Source organism: Bos indicus, chromosome 2 (genome assembly GCF_029378745.1).
Source record: "Bos indicus isolate NIAB-ARS_2022 breed Sahiwal x Tharparkar chromosome 2, NIAB-ARS_B.indTharparkar_mat_pri_1.0, whole genome shotgun sequence".
Taxonomy (NCBI): Eukaryota; Metazoa; Chordata; class Mammalia; order Artiodactyla; family Bovidae; genus Bos; species Bos indicus.
Genome location: NC_091761.1, coordinates 89,657,933 through 89,676,949, shown reverse-complemented (window position 1 = coordinate 89,676,949; position 19,017 = coordinate 89,657,933). Strand labels below are relative to the sequence as shown.

General features: G+C 42.3%; 1 protein-coding gene across 8 annotated transcripts in view; it reads right to left on the bottom strand.

Moving 5' to 3' along the window:
- The window catches only part of CFLAR (CASP8 and FADD like apoptosis regulator), a 58,309-nt gene extending 39,783 nt beyond the window's left edge, over positions 1–18,526 (bottom strand). Inside the window, exons 1-2 of one of the 8 annotated variants that reach the window (XM_019974857.2) lie at positions 18,204–18,520; positions 17,650–17,739 (exon numbers count right to left, since the gene is read on the bottom strand). The gene's annotated coding sequence lies outside the window, so the exon portion shown is untranslated. The other 7 variants (XM_019974912.2, XM_070770171.1, XM_019974902.2 and 4 more) reach the window with 7 other exon arrangements.
- Positions 18,527–19,017: the final 491 nt, after the last annotated feature.

Here is a 19,017-nt window from a genome sequence, read left to right as displayed (position 1 = left end):
AGTAACCAGAAAGAAAAACACCAATACAGTATACTAACGCATATATATATGGAATTTAGAAAGATGGTAACAATAACCCTGTATACGAGACAGCAAAAGAGACACTGATGTATAGAACAGTCTTTTGGACTCTGTGTGGGAGAGGGAGAGGGTGGGATGATTTGGGAGAATGGCACTGAAACATGTATAATATCATATATGAAACGAGTCGCCAGTCCAGGTTCCATGCACGATACTGGATGCTTGGGGCTGGTGCACTGGGATGACCCAGAGGGATGGTATGGGGAGGGAGGAGCGAAGAGGGTTCAGGATGGGGAACACGTGTATACGTGTGGTGGATTCATTTTGATATATGGCAAAACCAATACAATATTGTAAAGTTAAAAAATAAAATAAAATAAAAAATTTTTTAAATAAATAAATAAATAAGCTCTTATGTTCTGGTACAATACCCTGTTGGTTTCTAGCAGAGAACATTTCAGATTAAAAGCTAATCTTAGCAAAAAATAATTGGGAAATAACCTAACTGTAGGTTGATAACTGTTGCTGCATATTTGTGTACACGTGTATTAAACTAGCAGGATTTACTGAAAGGAACACCGATTCTATTTTATTTATTAATATACAATCTCGGGTTACAAAAGATGAAGCATCTTACAACAAACACATAAGTAGAAAAAAAATTTATATGAGAACAAGGAGGAAAATAATTAGATTAGAAAGTCAAAATGAGGTGGAGGGATAAAGAATACAATGCAAATATGCAGGCCAGAAAGGCCTAAACAGATTTTAGCAGACCCTGAATGTGTCCTGAGCTTCCTGGTAATCAAAGCAAAAAGGGATATATGGGATGTTAAATAGCCCTTGCTGTCAAAAATAAGAAAAACTGAAAGATTCTTAGAGGAAGCACAATTTCCCTAGAGTTCCGGAGTTCCCCACCAATGGAAATATTAAGGAGTACTTTAGTGTCTGAAATTAACAAAATTATGTTTATTTAAAATTTGATTTAAAAAAAATTTTAAATATCTTATTTTAAAATAAGCCATTCATGCACACCATTCACACTAGCCTTCCTCTTGATAGTCTAAAAGGGTTAGTTTTTAATAAAATAGACACTTCAGTTAATGTAGGCTTGTTAATAAGTATTAATGTGTCTATGCCAATCCCATGTTCATTCATCCAAGCCTCACTTAAACATAGCCATTCTGAATAACTGGAGAAATGAAATTTAAAATGATTGTTTACTCAAAGTAGAAAAACTGGTACTCAGACTACTTCATTATTTTTCTAATCTGAAAGCTTAATGCTAATTTTATGTGTTTTGCAGAGGCTAAATCTGTACTCTACTCACAGGCTAACAAGACTTTAAACCTACCTATTAGTTTCCAAAAAAGGAAGGCAAGTTCTTTTTCTATTCATTAAAAGTCATAATTCTGCAGTTGCTATTATTATAAATTAATCTGTAAAATACTTATACACACTAGAAAGTATAAAATAAGTAAACACAACAAGAAATGAGGGGCTTTCCTGGTGGCTCACTGGTAAAGAATCCAAGACACAGGCTTGATCCCTGATAGGAAGATTCCGGAGAAGGCGATGGCACCCAACTCCAGTACTCTTGCCTGGAAAATCCCATGGACGGAGGAGCCTGGTAGGCTGCAGTCCATGGGGTCGCGAAGAGTCGGACACGACTGAGTGACTTCACTTTCACTTTTCACTTTCATGCATTGGAGAAGGAAATGGCAACCCACTCCAGTGTTCTTACCTGGAGAATCCCAGGGACGGGGGAGCCTGGTGGGCTGCCGTCTATTGGGTCACACAGAGTCAGACACGACTGAAGCGACTTAGCAGCAGCAGCTGCAGGAAGATTCCACATGCTGTGGAGCGACTAAGCCCATGCACCACAACTATGGAGCCCGTGCTCTAGAGCCTGGGAGTCGCAACTCCTGAGCCCATGCCCTGCAACTACTGAAGCCTGTGAGCCCTAGAGCCTGTGCTCCACCACAAGAGAAGCCACTGCCATGGGAAGCCACTAATAGCTCCCTCATGCTGCCACTAGAGAAAAGTCAGCACAGCCTAAAGTAAACAAAACTATTTTTTTAAAAAAGGAATGAGATGTTATGTACATTCACTAGACATACTGAAAAAGAATCAAACAGAGCTATTAGAAAAGAAATGTTCAATTCCCTTTTTAAACACAGTAATTTTTATAATTCATAACCATCAATGATATAATAATACCATTAAGAGTTAACAAAATTAGATAATTGCTTCTTAAAATATGATCAGCTCAGTTCGTTTCCTCTAGCCATTACACCCAAGGCTGCCTTCTGCCAGTCACGCACACTCAGCAAGAGAACTGGCGTGCTGTCTTCCCTCTGTACTAATGGAAGTATAGTTTGGCAGCAAAATCCAAATTACTCAGTGGTAGCATCTGGCATAGTCAAAGAAAATATCAAAAGGAAAACTACAGATCCTGTGCTGACCCAGGCCAACCAGATGCAGCAAAATACCAGTGCTTATGTGTTGGGGCGGCGCTGGGGACAGTGAACTGAGGCCAGCAGCGATTGGCACTTGAAAGAAGGGAGCATGAAAGGGAGAAGTGGGGCTACAGTCCAAATACTCACTACTTTGTTACAGTTTCTTTTAATCCCAAACCAAGAAATTAACATAAAAACTACTTTCAGACTAAGGAAGTTCAGTAAGGTCTTGAGAGGCAAAACCCAAGCCACCCCCATAAGGTCACCTTCCCAACCCAGAGGATATGAGACATACATTCTGCTGAAGGTGAGTCTATGATTAAAAATCACCTGCATAAACTAAAAAGCACCATGACAGTAGACAAAGTAAAACTCACATACTAGGAACCTGTGTCTGAAAGAGTTTAAAAATAAGTATCTTCTGCTCAACATCACTCATTATCAGAGAAATGCAAATCAAAACCACTATGAGGTACCATCTCACGCTAGTCAGAATGGCTGCTATCAAAAAGTCTGCAAACAATAAATGCTGAAGAGGGTGCAGAGAAAAGGGAACCCTCTTATGCTATTGGTGGAATGCAAACTAGTACAGTCACTATGGAGAACAGTGTGGAGATTCCTTAAAAAACTGGAAAGAGAACTGCCATACGACCCAGCAATCCCACTGCTGGGCATACACACTGAGGAAACCAGAAGGGAAAGAGACACATGTACCCCAATGTTCATCACAGCACTGTTTACAATAGGCAGGACATGGAAGCAACCTAGATGTCCATCTGCAGATGAATGGATAAGAAAGCTGTGGTACATATACACAATGGAGTATTGTTCAGCCATTAAAAAGAATACATTTGAATCAGTTCTAATGAGGTGGATGAAACTGGAGCTTATCATACAGAGCAAAGTAAGTCAGAAAGAAAAATACTAATACAGTATATTAATGCATATATATGGGATTTAGAAAGATGGTAACAATGACCCTGTATGCAAGACAGCAAGAGACACAGATATAAAGAACAGACTTTTGGACTCTATGGGAGAAGGTGAAGGTGGGATGATTTGAGAGAATAGCATTGAAACATGTATATTACCATATGTGAAATAGATGACCAGTCCAAGTTCAATGCATGAAACAGGGCACTCAAAGCCAAAACAGGGCACTCAAAGCCAGTGCACTGGCACAACCCAGAGGGATGGGATGGGGAGAGAGGAGGGAGGGGGGTTCAGGATGGGGGCCACATGTATATCCATGGTTGATTCCTGTCAATATATGGCAAAAACCACCACAATACTGTAAAGTAATTAGCCTCCAATTAAAATAAATTAATTAATTTAAAAAATAAAAACAAAAAATAAGTATTTTCAAAGGTTCAAGAAGATAAGGGCAATTTTTGAAATTTGACAGGCCAACTTAATGGTTCTTAATCAGGGGCAGTTTTGCTCTTCAGGGACATTTGACAATTTTTACTCAGTTTGAGACATTTTTGGTCATCATAACCAGGTGGGGCTATTGGCATCTACAAGACAGAGGCTAGGGATGCTGTTGAATATTACACAATGATATTCCCCTCAACAAAGAATTATTCAGCCCTAAATAAAACAGTGCCAAAACTGAGAAACTGCACTAGATAATACGGAAAAAATGACTATAATACACACCGAAATGCTAAAGAAAACATAAAAAATGTTTGCTCAAATATACAGTTGAGCATGTAAGAAAGCAAACTTGTAGGAAAGCAAAAGGATAAAACAGCTAAAAACCAGTGATAAGCTGTTTAAGATGTGCCACATACAATAGTATAAAAACAGAGAACATGTAGGAATGAGTCTAACAAAGATACGCAAAACATTAACAGAAAAAAAACTATAAAACATTATTGGAAAGACATTAATAAAGACCTAGACAAATGGACAGTTTTACCTTGCTTGTGAGTATGGAGACTGAATATAAAAAACATGTGAATTCTCTAAAATCAGTGATCTATGGATCTAAAGCAAGGGACTTATGAGGCAGCAATTTATAACTAGTTTAATAGTAATTATTAATATGAGAAAAATAAAAGTCAGCAGCAAATATTATACTTAGTGGTGACATGTTAGCAACATTCCCTTAAAAACGAGGCTCAAGACAAGAATGATCACCCTTCTATTCAACACTGTACTAGAGGACAGAGCTTAGCACTAAAATAAGAAAAAACCTTAATTAGAGCATTAGTATAGGAACCAGAGAACCAAATACCAATCTTCACAAGCAGTAAGACTTTCTACATAGGAAACCCAAGTATACCAACAGACAAAATGCTAGAATTCATAAGAGGTTAAGGCTTGGATTATATGATTAATAAATGAAAGTCAATTATATCTCTATCCATTAGCAAAAAAATAGGAAGAAAATGTAAATTTTTTAAAAAAGATACTATCTACAAGAGCAGCAAAAGTTATATGGTATACAAAAAAAAAACTTTCAAAAGATACACAAGACATTAAAGAAGAAATTATAAAACTTTAAGGAAGACTTCAGTTAAGACAAAGATAACTGAAGAAATGTATGATAATCATGGACAGAAGATTCAATATCATGAGGATATCAATTCCCAAATGAATTTATACAAATTTAAGTCCAATCAAACACTGAAAAAATTTTGCCATGGACCATGGCAAGCTGATTTTTAAGCTTATATGGAGAAGAAGGGCCAAGAATAGCCAGTACAAGCTTTAAGGACAACCAGTTGAATGAAGCTGCCTTACCAGATATCAAGATTTATTATAAATGTATAGTAATATGACACAGGAATAGGTAATAAAACAACCAATACACAGATGAGAACTCAGAAATAAATCCACACACTGACAACTAAGGTGGTCCTGTAAATCAAGAGGGAAAGAATATTAATGTCCAGAAAGGGTGCTGAGACAACAGTTTTCCATACATACAAAAAGGATAAACTGGGATCCTTTGCTCATACCATATACAAGCCAATTCCACAAGTACTAAAGTCCTGGACATAAAGTGTCTAGAAAGGATTCTCCAAGAACATTATTATAACCTACAAATACAAAAGTGATTTTGTAGATGTAGCCAGAATATGGAAAGCATTTCTGCAAATCAATAAGCATATGACAAGCAACCCAAGGAGAAAATAGGCAATAGGCAATTCCCAGAAGAAGAAACCCCAAACAGCCACAAACCATATGAAAAGATATTGAAGGCAAAATAGTATTCAGAGAAATGCAAATTTAAACTACAGTGAGATATTATTTCACATTGGTCAAATCTGTTACTACATGTCAGAGAAAATATAGTGAAATTAGAAACTTTACACATTGCTAGAGGAATTATAAATTGATTTGGCCACTTTAAAGAACAAGTTGCAATACCTGATAAAGATGAAAGCATATGTTACTCTATGACTTGAAAATTTTATTCCTAAATGAATATGCTTTTAAAATTCTTAGAATACCAAGACGTGTACATAATGTTCCAAGCATCAGTAAATCTTAGCACACAATAATGGTAACCACCTACAAGTCTACTAAAAGAGACTGAATAAAATGTCCCACTCCTTTGTAAAATACAATACAGCCATGAAAAATGAGGAACTATGAATGAATCTCACAAACAGACAAAAAATAAAACAAATATTTCTGCTAAAGCAAAAAGTTGCTAAAGCATGCATATCATATCATGTGATCACTCACCTAGAGCCAGACATCCTGGAATGTGAAGTCCAGTGGGCCTTAGGAAGCATCACTATGAACAAAGTTAGTGGAGGTGATGGAATTCCAGTTGAGCTATTTCAAATCTAAAAGATGATGCTGTGAAAGTGCTGCATTCAATATGTCAGCAAATTTGGAAAACTCAGCAGTGTCCATAGGACTGGAAAAGGTCAGTTTTCATTCCAATCCCAAAGAAAGGCAATGCCAAAGAATGCTCAAACTACCACACAATTGCACTCATCTCACACACTAGTAAAGTAACGCTCAAAATTCTCCAAGCCAGGCTTCAGCAATATGTGAACCGTGAACTTCCTGATGTTCAAGCTGGTTTTAGAAAAGGCAGAGGAACCAGAGATCAAATTGCCAACATCCACTGGATCATCAAAAAAGCAAGAGAGTTCCAGAAAAAAACATCTATTTCTGCTTTACTGACTATGCTAAAGCCTTTGACTGTGTGGATCACAATAAACTGTGGAAAATTCTTCAAGAAATGGGAATACCAGACCACCTGACCTGCCTCTTGAGAAACCTATATGCAGGTCAGGAAGCAACAGTTAGAACTGGACACGGAACAACAGACTGGTTCCCAATAGGAAAAGGAGTACATCAAGGCTGTATATTGTCACCCTGCTTATTTAACTTCTATGCAGAGTACATCATGAGAAACGCTGGGCTGGAAGAAACACAAGCTGGAATCAAGATTGCCGGGAGAAATACCAATAACCTCAGATATGCAGATGACACCAAAAGTGAAGAAGAACTAAAGAGCCTCTTGATGAAAGTGAAAGAGGAGAGTGAAAAAGTTGGCTTAAAGCTCAACATTCAGAAAACGAAGATCATGGCATCTGGTCCCATCACTTCATGGGAAATAGATGGGGAAACAGTGTCAGACTTTATTTTTTGGGGCTCCAAAATGACTGCAGATGGTGATTGCAGCCATGAAATTAAAAGACGCTTACTCCTTGGAAGGGAAGTTATGACCAACCTAGGGAGCATATTAAAAAGCAGAGACATTACTTTGCCAACAAAGGTCCATCTAGTCAAGGTTATGGTTTTTCCAGTAGTCATGTATGGATGTGAGAGTTGGACTATGAAGAAAGCTGAGCACAGAAGAATTGATGCTTTTGAACTGTGGTGTTGGAGAAGACTGTTGAAAGTCCCTTGGACTACAAGGAGATCCAACCAGTCCATCCTAAAGGAAATCAGTCCTGGGTGTTCATTGGAAGAACTGATGTTGCAGCTGAAACTCCAAAATTTTGGCCACCTGATGCAAAGAGCTGACTCATTTGAAAAGACCCTGATGTTGGGAACGATTGAAGGCAGGAGGAGAAGGGGATGACAGAGGATGAGATGGTTAGATGGCATCACCAACTCAATGGACATAAGTTTGGGTAAACTCCGGTAGTTGGTGATGGACAGGGAGGCCTGGCATCTGCGGTTCATGGGGTTGCAAAGAGTCGGACACGACTGAGTGACTGAACTGAACTGAAGATCTTTAATGTTAGTAATAATTTGGGGCTTTCCAGGTGGCGCAGCGGTAAAGAATCCACCTGTCAATGCAGGAGCCACAAGAGATGCAGGTTCAATCCCTGGGTCGGGAAGATCCCCTGGAGAAGGAATCTTCTCCACACCAGTATTCTTGCCTCAGAAATCCCATGAACAGAGGAGCCTGGTAGGCTACAGTCCATGGGGGTCGCAAAAGAGCTGGACACGACTGAGCAGCTGAGCATGCACACATGCTGAGCACTCTCAACTTACATAAGACCCTAAATGTTAGTAACAATACCATATATTGTTTAGGGATATGTGTATTAAAAATATTAAAACATATAATAATAATGAATAATTAACACAGAAAAGTGGTTTCTGTTGTGGGATTAACAAAACATCACTAGATAAAAATTCAGAGGGGAAGTGACTAAATTTGTAATATTTTACTACATATGCTCAGCAATAGATATACAGACAGTAAAATAAATACACCTCTGACCACATTCTCTGACCACAGTGCAATAAAATTAGAAGACAATAATTAGCTAAAAGGAAACCCTATATGTTCTTGAACTAAAAAAAGGAGTTTCTCTTTCTCTCTACTGCATGTAGCCCTTACCAGTTCAGTTAACAAGTACTGCATAGAAACAACCAGAGCATGCCATATAGAAACTATCTCATAGCATTGAAAATGCTTCAGAGCTTTTTTGGTGTATACATAGACAATCCTTAGAACAAGAAAGCCTAGAAGCATCCCAAAGTTACCATCAAAAAGAACAAGTCCAATTTTATTTAACATGATTCAAGAGATAGGGTAGAAGGGGGGCTTCCCTGGTTTCTCAGTGATAAAGAATCCAGCTGCCAATGCAGGAGGCTTGGGTTTGATCCCTGATCTGGGACGACCCCACATACCACAAAGCAACTGAGCCACTGGGCCACAACTATTGAGCCTGTGCTCTAGAGCCTGGGAGCTGCAAGTACCGAGTCCACATGTCCCAGCTACTGAAGCCCAAGTGCCCGAGAGCCCATGCTCTGCAGTAGGAGAAGCCACCTCAATGAGAGGCCCAGGCACAGCAATTAAAGAATAGTCCCTGCTCTCCGAAACAAGAGAAAAGTCAGCAATGAAGACCCAGCACAGCCAAAAACAAATAAATATATATTTTAAAAAGATAGGGTAGAAGGGATGCGGAGGGGGGTGGCAGGTAGAATGAGTTGTTTAGAGTTTGGGGAAAGGAGAGTGCTCATTACTTACCAGCCCTGTCCTGCCTGAGCTGCCTAGTTCAGCACCACACACCTCCTCTGAAGTCAACGGCTTCACCTCACTCAGAGACAAAGGAGCTGTCCAAGCGCAATTCTTTCTCCTTCCTTCTTTCAAAAACCCAGCCCTCCGAGTGACTGAGACTTCTGTTAGTGTTCTTTCACGCCCACTGTCTTAAGTCATTCACCTTTCCCAGCAGGGCAAAACTGGCAGCTGTGTGTGTTTCTAGAATTTTTAAGGAATTCCCCTTTCTGGCACCCCCTCTCTGGCAAATTTTAATTTAATGACTGTCTCTCCTTCGTTTCCTCACCCACACAAAATTTCCACATGGTACAAACTGTCCCCCACCTTCAGAGTCAGAGCAGTTCCAGTTTCACTTCTCAATAGTTGCGAATGATCACTGAATACACCAAATAAAGCAGATGTAAGTCATAAGGGTTCCTTTCCACTGGTTAATGGAAAGGGAAGGGTATCAGCTTCTAGAAGAAGAAACCACTCCAGGTGTTTTGAAAAACATTGATATAGGTGGATACAGGAGCTTACAAAAGTGCTGTAAGGACTTGAGGAATGGTCTCCTAACTGAGCTTCTGAGAAAGATTCCCAGGGCTCCCAGAAAGACCTCGTCTTGGCCAAGGCAGTGGGGACGCAGGAGGCTGTCAACAGTAGCACAGAGCTGAAGAACACCTCGGGGCTCCCCTGGTGGCCTAGTGGTTAAGAATCCTCCTGCCAATGGAGAGAACACAGATTCGATCCCTGGTCCAGGAAGATCCCACAAGGAGCAACTAATCCCATGTGCTGTAACTACTAAAGCTTATGTGCCCTACAGCCTGTGCTCTGCAACAAGAAAAGCCACTGCAATGAGAAGCCTGCACACCACAACAAAGAGTAGCCCCCACCCACCACAACTAGAGAAAGCCCGCATCCAGCAAGGAAGACCCAGCACAGCCAAAAATAAAGAAATCTTAAAAAAAAAAAAAAGAACAGCTCAGTCAATGATCCCAAGATCAGAGGGTCAATCAGCCCCCCATCTGCCTCCTCTGTCCCCACAGCTGGTGACTGGACTTAACAATGTGCTGCTTGAACCCCATCACCACCGCCCTGCTTGCCAGCAGGGAAACCAACAAGAGCAACCAGCTACTTGGTCTCTCCTCCACTTGGTTACAGATCCTGCCCACATGTACGTTATAAAGGAGTCTGGGAAATGCAGTTTGTGGTTTTCCACTCTTTAGACCTAAGTGAGAACGGGTCCTGAGCACCAACTGACACCAACTGACAGAAGGATATTCCAAGAGAACACTGTTGTCTTCTTTGTGGTTAGATCTTCTGCACAGACCCCAGTGCCTGACTCCTAGTAAGCACTCAATTAGTATTTGAATGAGTGAAAAGAGTTTCAGAATTCGCTTCAAGGCAACGGCCTCACTTTCTTAGCTCCCCAAATAGGACCTAGAAGCAAGGGCTACAAACCCTTTTCTGGCTAGCAGCTGAATTCTCTTGCCCTTTTGCCTCCTCACCACCAGCTCTGCAATACCTTGGTATGCCAGAACTTTCCAGTTTGAGCACTAAAATTTCCACTGTCCACGAAACTCCTCATCAGCAAACCGGGATGGTCACGCCAGCATCCCATCCTCAGATGGTGAGCGTCCACCACTCACAGATTTAGAGTAGAAGTCGTGCTGAATGGATGGGAAAAATCATCCCACACTCTTGTGGTTTTCAACATCAGCTGGCCCCTTACTGCTGCTTGGCATGCTATTTCAGGACTGCGGTCAGTTCCTTTCAAAAGCCCCTTCACCCCTTCCACCCTCACAGCTTTCTTCTATCCAAACACCACACTGGAGCCACTTCTCATCGACTGACCTTGCAGTTGATTGAGTGATCTCTTGCAACCTTCCACCTTCCCCTGCTGTCCCACACCTTCCTGGGCCATCCACTCCCCATTTGCCCTCTTGTCTCCACCCTTTCATCAACCTCTCTCTACCTTCAGGGACTCCTCCTCCTTCAGCTTGTAAACATGTTCATTCTCTTCCATCTTAAAAATAAAGAAAACCAAAAAACCCGTTCCACCTGAGATCCCCTGGACTTAACCAGTCTTTCGCTCTTTCTCCTTTCATGTGAAGCTGGGATTTCAGAAAGGGAGAGACTGCAACACGTGCTTCAGGTCCTTCAGTGTCTCAATTAACTCAAGATGCCTCCACAGGTGTCCCCTCCACCCCACACCCTTTACACAGTGAGACTCAGTGCCATACTGGAACCTGAAACAAAGGAAACTTCATTAATGTGGATACTGTCTTTAGTGAGAATTCTGATATTTTCTTCATCATGGATTTTTAGCATTCATGTCAATTTTTTCAAAATCTTGCATTAAAATATTATTTATCTCGATTTTTCACACCCCCTTAAATGATGGGCCTGAAATGAGTGCCTCACTCGCCTCACCAGAGTGTCCTCACCTGATGGTGCTCTTCTAGAGGCCTTGGTGGCCTCCTAGTGGCCAAATCCATGGTCACAGGGAAGTCATTTTTTACCCAAGCATTTAGATACTCTTCCTTGAAACTCTTCTCCCTTGGCTGACTTCACACCACTACATTTTACACTGTTTCCCTCTAACCTTCTCCAACCCCTCAGCACTCTTTCTGTACCTGCTTCTTAAATGAGGGGGTGCCCTAGCATCCATCTTTCTCGCTGGCCTGTCTGTTCCTCCTGCCTGTGGCCTCCCCATCTCCAAAGAGATCTATCAGAATGAACTTTCTGAAGTTCATGCTTGGACCAAAGCACTGTCCTAACTTCAGACCTTTCAATGACTCCTATCTCCCATCGCAGGTTCCAATTTCCTTTGCATTCAAGACTCTTCCAGGTCTGGCACCTGCCTTTACCTCTCATTAACACACACCTCGCACATTTGGCTTCAAACCAACCTCAACAAGGAGTTCTTACCCACACCTTTGCACCTTTGCCTGGATTACCTGGCAAAACCATGCTCAGCTTGCAGGGCCAGCTGAAGTGTTTCCTACATGTAAAGCTTTTCTGGGAAGAACTCACCCAGACTTGGTCAGTAGCTCCTTTGTTCCATCACCATATTATGTATATAAAGCTTTGTGGCACCCAGCATAGCCCCAGTAGGTGACAGTAAAATGTCACTTTATCAGGCTTTTCAATGTTTCTCACAGAATGCCAGCTTTGCCAGCAAACCATCTGGTATCAAAAGCACGTAACGTTCCCAGTAGCATAACTGCCAGTATGACTGGTCCCCGGCATACTTAAACCTATTCCAGGACAGATACACTTAGTATTCCCTTCTTTGTACAGCTTTGCTCATGGCATGGCAGGTCATGTTCACTGAGGCAGGAGAGCAAGTCATGTTCACTGACCCACAGCATGCAAGCAGATGTAATTTCCCAGCAATACAAAACAACTGAGTAGCAATGTGGAGAAGCCTGCCTTCCCAGCTGCAGAAAGCAGCATGTAAACCTGGAACTTTCAGGTGTCTGGGAATCCCCACTGAGATATGAAGATGAAGTGCCTGAGAGAGTCATCCAGAAGCTTCTAAAGAGATAAAGGAAGAAAGGGTTACATGATCCTGACCACGTTATGGGAGTTCAGTGCATCCACGCTGAACGTCACAGGACCCATGCTCCTCCTCCTCCATTTGTGTACAGAACCTGTGGATGTGGGCTCTGCGTGTGGCAATTTGAGCAGCCAATATAACAAAAGCAGCTTTTCTCCATCCATAGGCATTTTAACCCTAAGATAGTACACAAGATGGCATTTTGTGCCCACTATTTAAAATAACATGCTTAGTAACAAATCGTCACGTGGGTCCTGATTTCTGGAATGCTGCAGAAACGGTCTAGAAGACCATGTATTAAAGCAGAAGCATAAATGCATTCCACTTTGGAATTATTTATTACGCATTTTAAATTTTTCATATGTTTCATTTTTTAAATTTAATATTTAATGCATACTTTTACCCACTGATACATTATGTATATGAAAATACATAATGTATCAGTGGCTGTGCTGTGCTTAGTCGCTCAGTTGTGTCGACTCTTTGCAACCCCTGCAGACTGTAGCCCACCAGGCCCCTCTGTCCAAGGGGATTCTTCAGGCAAGAATACTGAAGTGGGTTGCCATGCCCTTCTCCAGGGAATCTTACCAACCCAGGGATTGAACCTGAGTCTCCCACATTGAAGGCAGGTTCTTTACCAACTGAGTCACCAGGGAAGCCCATCAGTGACTAAGAGGATGCATTAAAAAATTATTATATTTGGCTTCCCAATCATACATTTTAATTATAGCAAATTGCCCAGAAATTATAGTTGATCTCAATTATAAAATGACATAAAATTAGAAGGTATATCTTATAAAGTTCTTTGATGAAGCTCAGCCCCATGACTCTCATGGAAACTCCTACAAATTTCAACATAACATTACCTCACATCACTTCTCTGATTCACAACAGCTGGATACAGGCTGCAGAAAATGCGGGAATGAAAGAATCCCAGAAGGAGAAAGAATCTAGACCAAAAGGAGATGGTGAGTCATCTAACCATACTGAAACATGAGCAGAGTCACTAGGGAAAACTACTTAATGCAGTGGCCCCACTCCTCCTGAATCAAAGCAAATTTTCACTAGGGCAAACTTCCCCTAGAGAGCGCAAGCACCCAAAATTATCTCCCCTCCCTTACCTACTTTCTTCTTGAGTATTGTCATATGTGGTAAGCTCCCACTCATCTACATTAAGTTGTAGAGGAGTCCTGGCCAGGACTGCCAAGTTCACCCTCCTAGGCCTTGAACAGACTGGTCATCATCACAGGGCCCCAGCAGGCGGGCACTTGGGTCATGCCTACTCATCCTTACATCATCTACAAGGAAGCAAGATGAAGATGGTGGTAGAATGAGAAACAAGCTTAGAACCTGGTTGTCAGATCCAGGAGACAGAGCTTGTGAAAGGAAGATTTTGCAATTCTATGGGGTAACAATGTTGTTGTTTAAGAACTAGGAGAGGCTCAATGGGGGCTTCACTGTTGGCTCAGTGGTAAAGAATCTGCCAACCAATGCAGGAGATGCAGGTTCAATTCCTTGGTTTGAGAAGCTTCCCTGGAGTAGGAAATGGCAACCTGCTCCAGTATCCTTGCCTGGAAAAGTCCATGGATAGTGGAGCCTGGTGGCTACAGCCGATAGTGTCACAAACAGTCGGACATGACTGAGTGACTGAGGGCAAACACTGTATCGAATATGGTAGTGCAGTATCACAAGCCCAGGACGTTCACTTGATGCCAGCCCCCGTAGGCCAACTATTTACTGGACTACTGTACTTTCAAAGTACTGTACTGTAAGCTTTAAAATGTTTTCTTGGAACATCACTGAAAGTCCACTGTTTACGACTCTGTGCTTTCAGTGCAAGAGGCTTGGGTTCTGAAGCAGGAGGAAGATGAGTAAAGTGATAGGAGAGTCATTCCCTGTGAACAGAAACTCTAAGACAAGAATAGCAGGACAATTAAGAAAGGAAGACTGAGGGCAGCCACAGAAAACTTACATAGCAAGTAAACTCCTAAATGTAGCTGGACTGTCCCCCACTCCTTCCCTAATACTTTAATCTCTGTCCTAACTCTGTAACTTCGCAAGAATATTTGCCTCCATCTGGAATGTCCTCTTTACTCTCCACCTCTAAATTAATATCTAAACCTTTCTCCAGCTTCCCAGGTGACATAGTGGTAAAGAATCCACCTGCCAATGCAGGAGACTCAAGAGACATGGGGTCCATCCCTGGGCCAGAAATATCCCCTGGAGAAGGAAATGGCAACCCATGCCAGTATTACTGCTTGGAAAATTCCATGGGCAGAGTAGCCTGGCAGGCTACAGTCCAAAGGGTCGCAAAGAGCTGGACACGACTGAGCACGCAGGCAAACTTTTCTCAAAGCCTAATTCAGGTTTCTAATTCAGGTTTCTCTACTCCTTGAGGCTCCCTGAATGATTTCCAGCCCACATAAATCTCCTGAATAGACTAGTATATGTTTACTATATAAATGATATCACTTAGTCCTTAAAAAAAGAGACAGCGAGGAGGCTGGGCCCTGTGCAGGCCACACATTTCTCATTCTCAAAGTCAGGAGACCTCTTAGACTATACATGCGCAGAAAGGCTACTTAGAGGTCAAAAGAGAAGAAGGCCAAGAGATAGTCTACCCAAACACCTCTGTGATAGAATCTATTTTACCTAAGAATGCATACACACACATGGGAGGAGGATCTTGAGATATACCAAATACAGACTCCGAACCAGGCAAGTCAAAATAATTGGCCAAAGGAAACCCAGAAGAAATGTCTCATAACAGTGATTAAAACTGCCACAAGGGCAAGATTCAGGGACTCTCACTCTGAGTCTGCCCGTGTGTCTATTCACACATATGGTACTCTTTTTCCTCCTAATAAATATTTAACTTGTTTCATTACTTTCTGTCTTTGTGGGAATTCTTTTCCTCAAAACCAAAGGACCAGGGCCTTGTCACTGACCGCTGGTCAGGTGGCTAGGATTTGGTGCTCTCATTGCTGTGACCCAGCCTCAATCTCTGGCTGGAGAACAGAAGCCCCCCTACAAGTCACTGCAGGCTGAGGCCACCTGAGATCATACCAACCCTGACTGAGGAACAAGATCCCACATGCCATTCGGTGCAGTCAAAATTAAAAAGAAAAGAAAGTAAGAGAATTCTTGACCTATCATAAAAAATACAAATTAAAATTTAAAAAAAGAAACTGAAGAATGGATGATTTAAAAAAACCAAAGAAAAAAAAAGATTAATGACTATATCATTTACCCCAGAGCAACAACAAAACAGAAAGCTTTGGTTTTGTGTTTGTTATGTATTATTTGTTTGAAAAGTATTGTACACCTATTACAGTACAGTACTGTATAGCCATGAGAAGGAAATGGCAATCCACTCCAGTCTTTTTGCCTGGAGAATTCCCATGGACAGAGGAGCCTGGCAGGCTACAGTCCATGGGTTCGCAAGAGTCAGACACGACTTAGCGACTAAACCACCACCACCACTGTAGAGCCAATTGTGTTAGTTGGGTACCCAGGCTAACTTTATTGGACTTAGGAACAAACTGGACTTACCAACATTCTCTCTGAATGGAACTTTGAGGATTTACTATACTTCGGACAGAACAGAAACTGGAGGACAACATCTGACACACCTAGCTGTGGCTTCCAAGGCAAGCATTAAGCTCCTGTGGGCTTCCTGCCTGGCAGCCTGCCAGAAACCACAGCCCAAAACAAACTTCCTGCTCCAGACCGCTTTGCCCCCACACCTTAAAAACTCTACAGGTACACATTACATGCTGTCTCTCCAGACAATAGACTCTCCCTTGTGTGGGCAAAGAACCCACCTGGCGTTGGTCAGGGGGTGGGGGGATTACTTGTCTCAAGCCAAGACAGCAGTGGGCATGGCCGTTGCTGGTAATGGGACTTGAGGTCACCCCAGGGACCAAACCTATACTTCCTTTTCAGTTATGAACAAGTCCACTGCCACCACTCAGAAAAACTACCCATGACTATCCCCTCACAACTCCCCAGTTGTGCAAGATTTCCAGGGGGCAGGGGCAAGGGGCCCCTGTGGGCCTGCAGGTGGATTCACCTTGGAGAGCGGGTGCCAGATGATAAATAACAGTGTTAAATGAAGTGCAAATGTCACTTTCAAATATAAAACATTAAGTCCTTAGGAAAAACCATTCTAATCAGGATGTCCAACCCAGAAGCTATAAGTAGAACAAAAGTGTTAACACTAAAAATGCAACTTCTGTAGGGCAAACACATTCAAAATTCCCTTACAAACCCTAGTCTTTTTTCTAAGTGTTGGAGTTAGGCCAAGTTTCTTTTCTTTTCTTTTCTTTTTTTGGCTCTCCCAAAGAAACTTTTTAAAGATTATTCAGGGGAATCACTGAAGGGAAATTACCCAGAACTCCGTTTATCTTATCTGAAATCTCTTACCTGAAGCAGGTCAACCCTGAGAGCTCTATCCTAGTTTTAAATCATATTTTGTCGGTGTCCAACAAGCTCCCTACTGGCTCTTCGTCTCAATGTGTAAACAAATTTCAAATGTCAACAAATGAAACTATTGGAGAACCTTGGCGTCCTTGAACTTACTTCCTGTAACCTTCAACTAAAAACTTGTTCTGAATTTCAGTGGCCTTTGTTCTGTTGCCTTCCACTGTTAATATTTAAAAAAAAAAAAAAAAAAAAATGCCCTAGACCAGACATTCCCCAGGTCCTACTAAGGGAAAAAGCGGGGGAGGAAGGAACAAGTTTATTTCAAGGCTCTACAGAAAGTCTTATCAATCAGTCATTGCGAACTTTCCTAAGGGAAGCTGTTCTTCCAGTTCGCCAAAACACACATCACACACTGCTTTAAGAAAGGGCAGCCCTAACCTACTTCACCAGGCTATTGCAAAAGAGTAAAAATTCCCGTCCTACCAGACGCTTCCGCGGAGACACACTACAGCACAGAAAGTCCCAGTTCTCATCAACTTTGCCAAAGGAAAGCTGCCAGACTTTTCATCAGGTCACGCCGAAGGGAGCAACCCTCGGGATGTCCCTAAGCAAAGTTTGCAAAACACTGGGGATCTGCCACCAAAGTTGCGGTCCTGGGGCTTCATTCTTGGGCGAGTCTCTGGGTCTGGGCGATCCCGCGCCCAAACGGGTACCTGGGATCCTGGGAGACTCAGGCGGCCCTCCAGAGAATTGGGGCAGCTACAGCTGGTCTAGGCCCAGGGGGCAAACCGAAGATAACAGATCTACGAGGGGAAGGAGAGGGTGGGAGGAACTGAGAGAGTAGCATTGCCATTTATACCCTACGATGTGTAAAACAGCTAGTGGGAAGCTGCTGTATAGCACAGGGAGCTCAGCCCCACGCTCCGTGAGGACCTAGAGGGGTGGGATGGGGGCCTGGAGGGTGGGAGGGAAGTTCAAGAGGGAGCGGATGTACTATACTTATGGCTGATTCTTGGTTGTTGTTCCGCAGAAACCAACACAACGCTGTAAAGCAACTGTCCTCCAATTAAAAACTTAAAAATTCATGAACATAATATATATATCTCTCTCTCTCTCTACAGGACTGAGTCACCTGCTAGAAGTCCCACCCCTCCCCTGCCCCCTGCCCCACACCCCCGCCCAGGCGCAGTGCCAGGAAGCGCCAGTCCGGGTGAACTCGAGAGGCAACGTGGGAGGGTCGGGGGTGGGGGTGGGGGGGTGCACCTACCGTCCAGCCTGCGGTGAGGCTCTCCTCTGGCTGCAGCCCAGACTTCACTCCGACGCCTGAAAATCCGCAGGCAAGATGGAGAAAAAGAAACCGAAAGTCTGAAAGCAGACGTGGCTTTCCTGTCCAGTCCGCAAGCGCTCTGGGCTTCCTCTCCCTGGACTTGTCTCTGATCCTATAAAAACTTTTCACTTTATGAAAGTCTGATGGTCCGACATTCACTGTGTTAGACCCCACTCACCCGCCCTTCCAGTAGAACCGGTGCCAGGCCACAGCCCCCTTGTCGTCTATTTCCTGTTTTTACTTCTCTACGTGTTTGCTAAGAACTCTGGGCGGTTGCTTACCAAGCAGTTCTAGTTGTCTCTAGCAACAAGCACTAGCAGTTTTGTTGCTGATGTACTGGAAAATAATAAATAGCAAATGTAAAAGCGCTATATGCTTTAATGCTCACAACTACTTTCTTCTGATTTTTTTTTTAAGTTTCTGAACTTTTCTTGAAAAATATTTAAACTTACAGGAAAGTTGCAAAAATAACTGCAAATGGAAATATTCCATTTCCCAGAGCCCTACTTGGATTTCTATAATACCAGATAACAACATCAGAAGAGGTTTAGCAAAATTTAAGGGGTGGGGGTTGGAGGTGGGAGGGGATAAACTTCACTAAAGTAATCCAGTCAGGCACTAAACAAATAAGCATGCATGCTTATAATAAATAAAAGAGGTTGCTGAGGCTGGTGAGTGAGGAGTAAACAAGTACCCAGAGTTGCTATATTATCTAAAATGTCCAGTTTTCTGTACACCCTTCTGTATCTAAAAC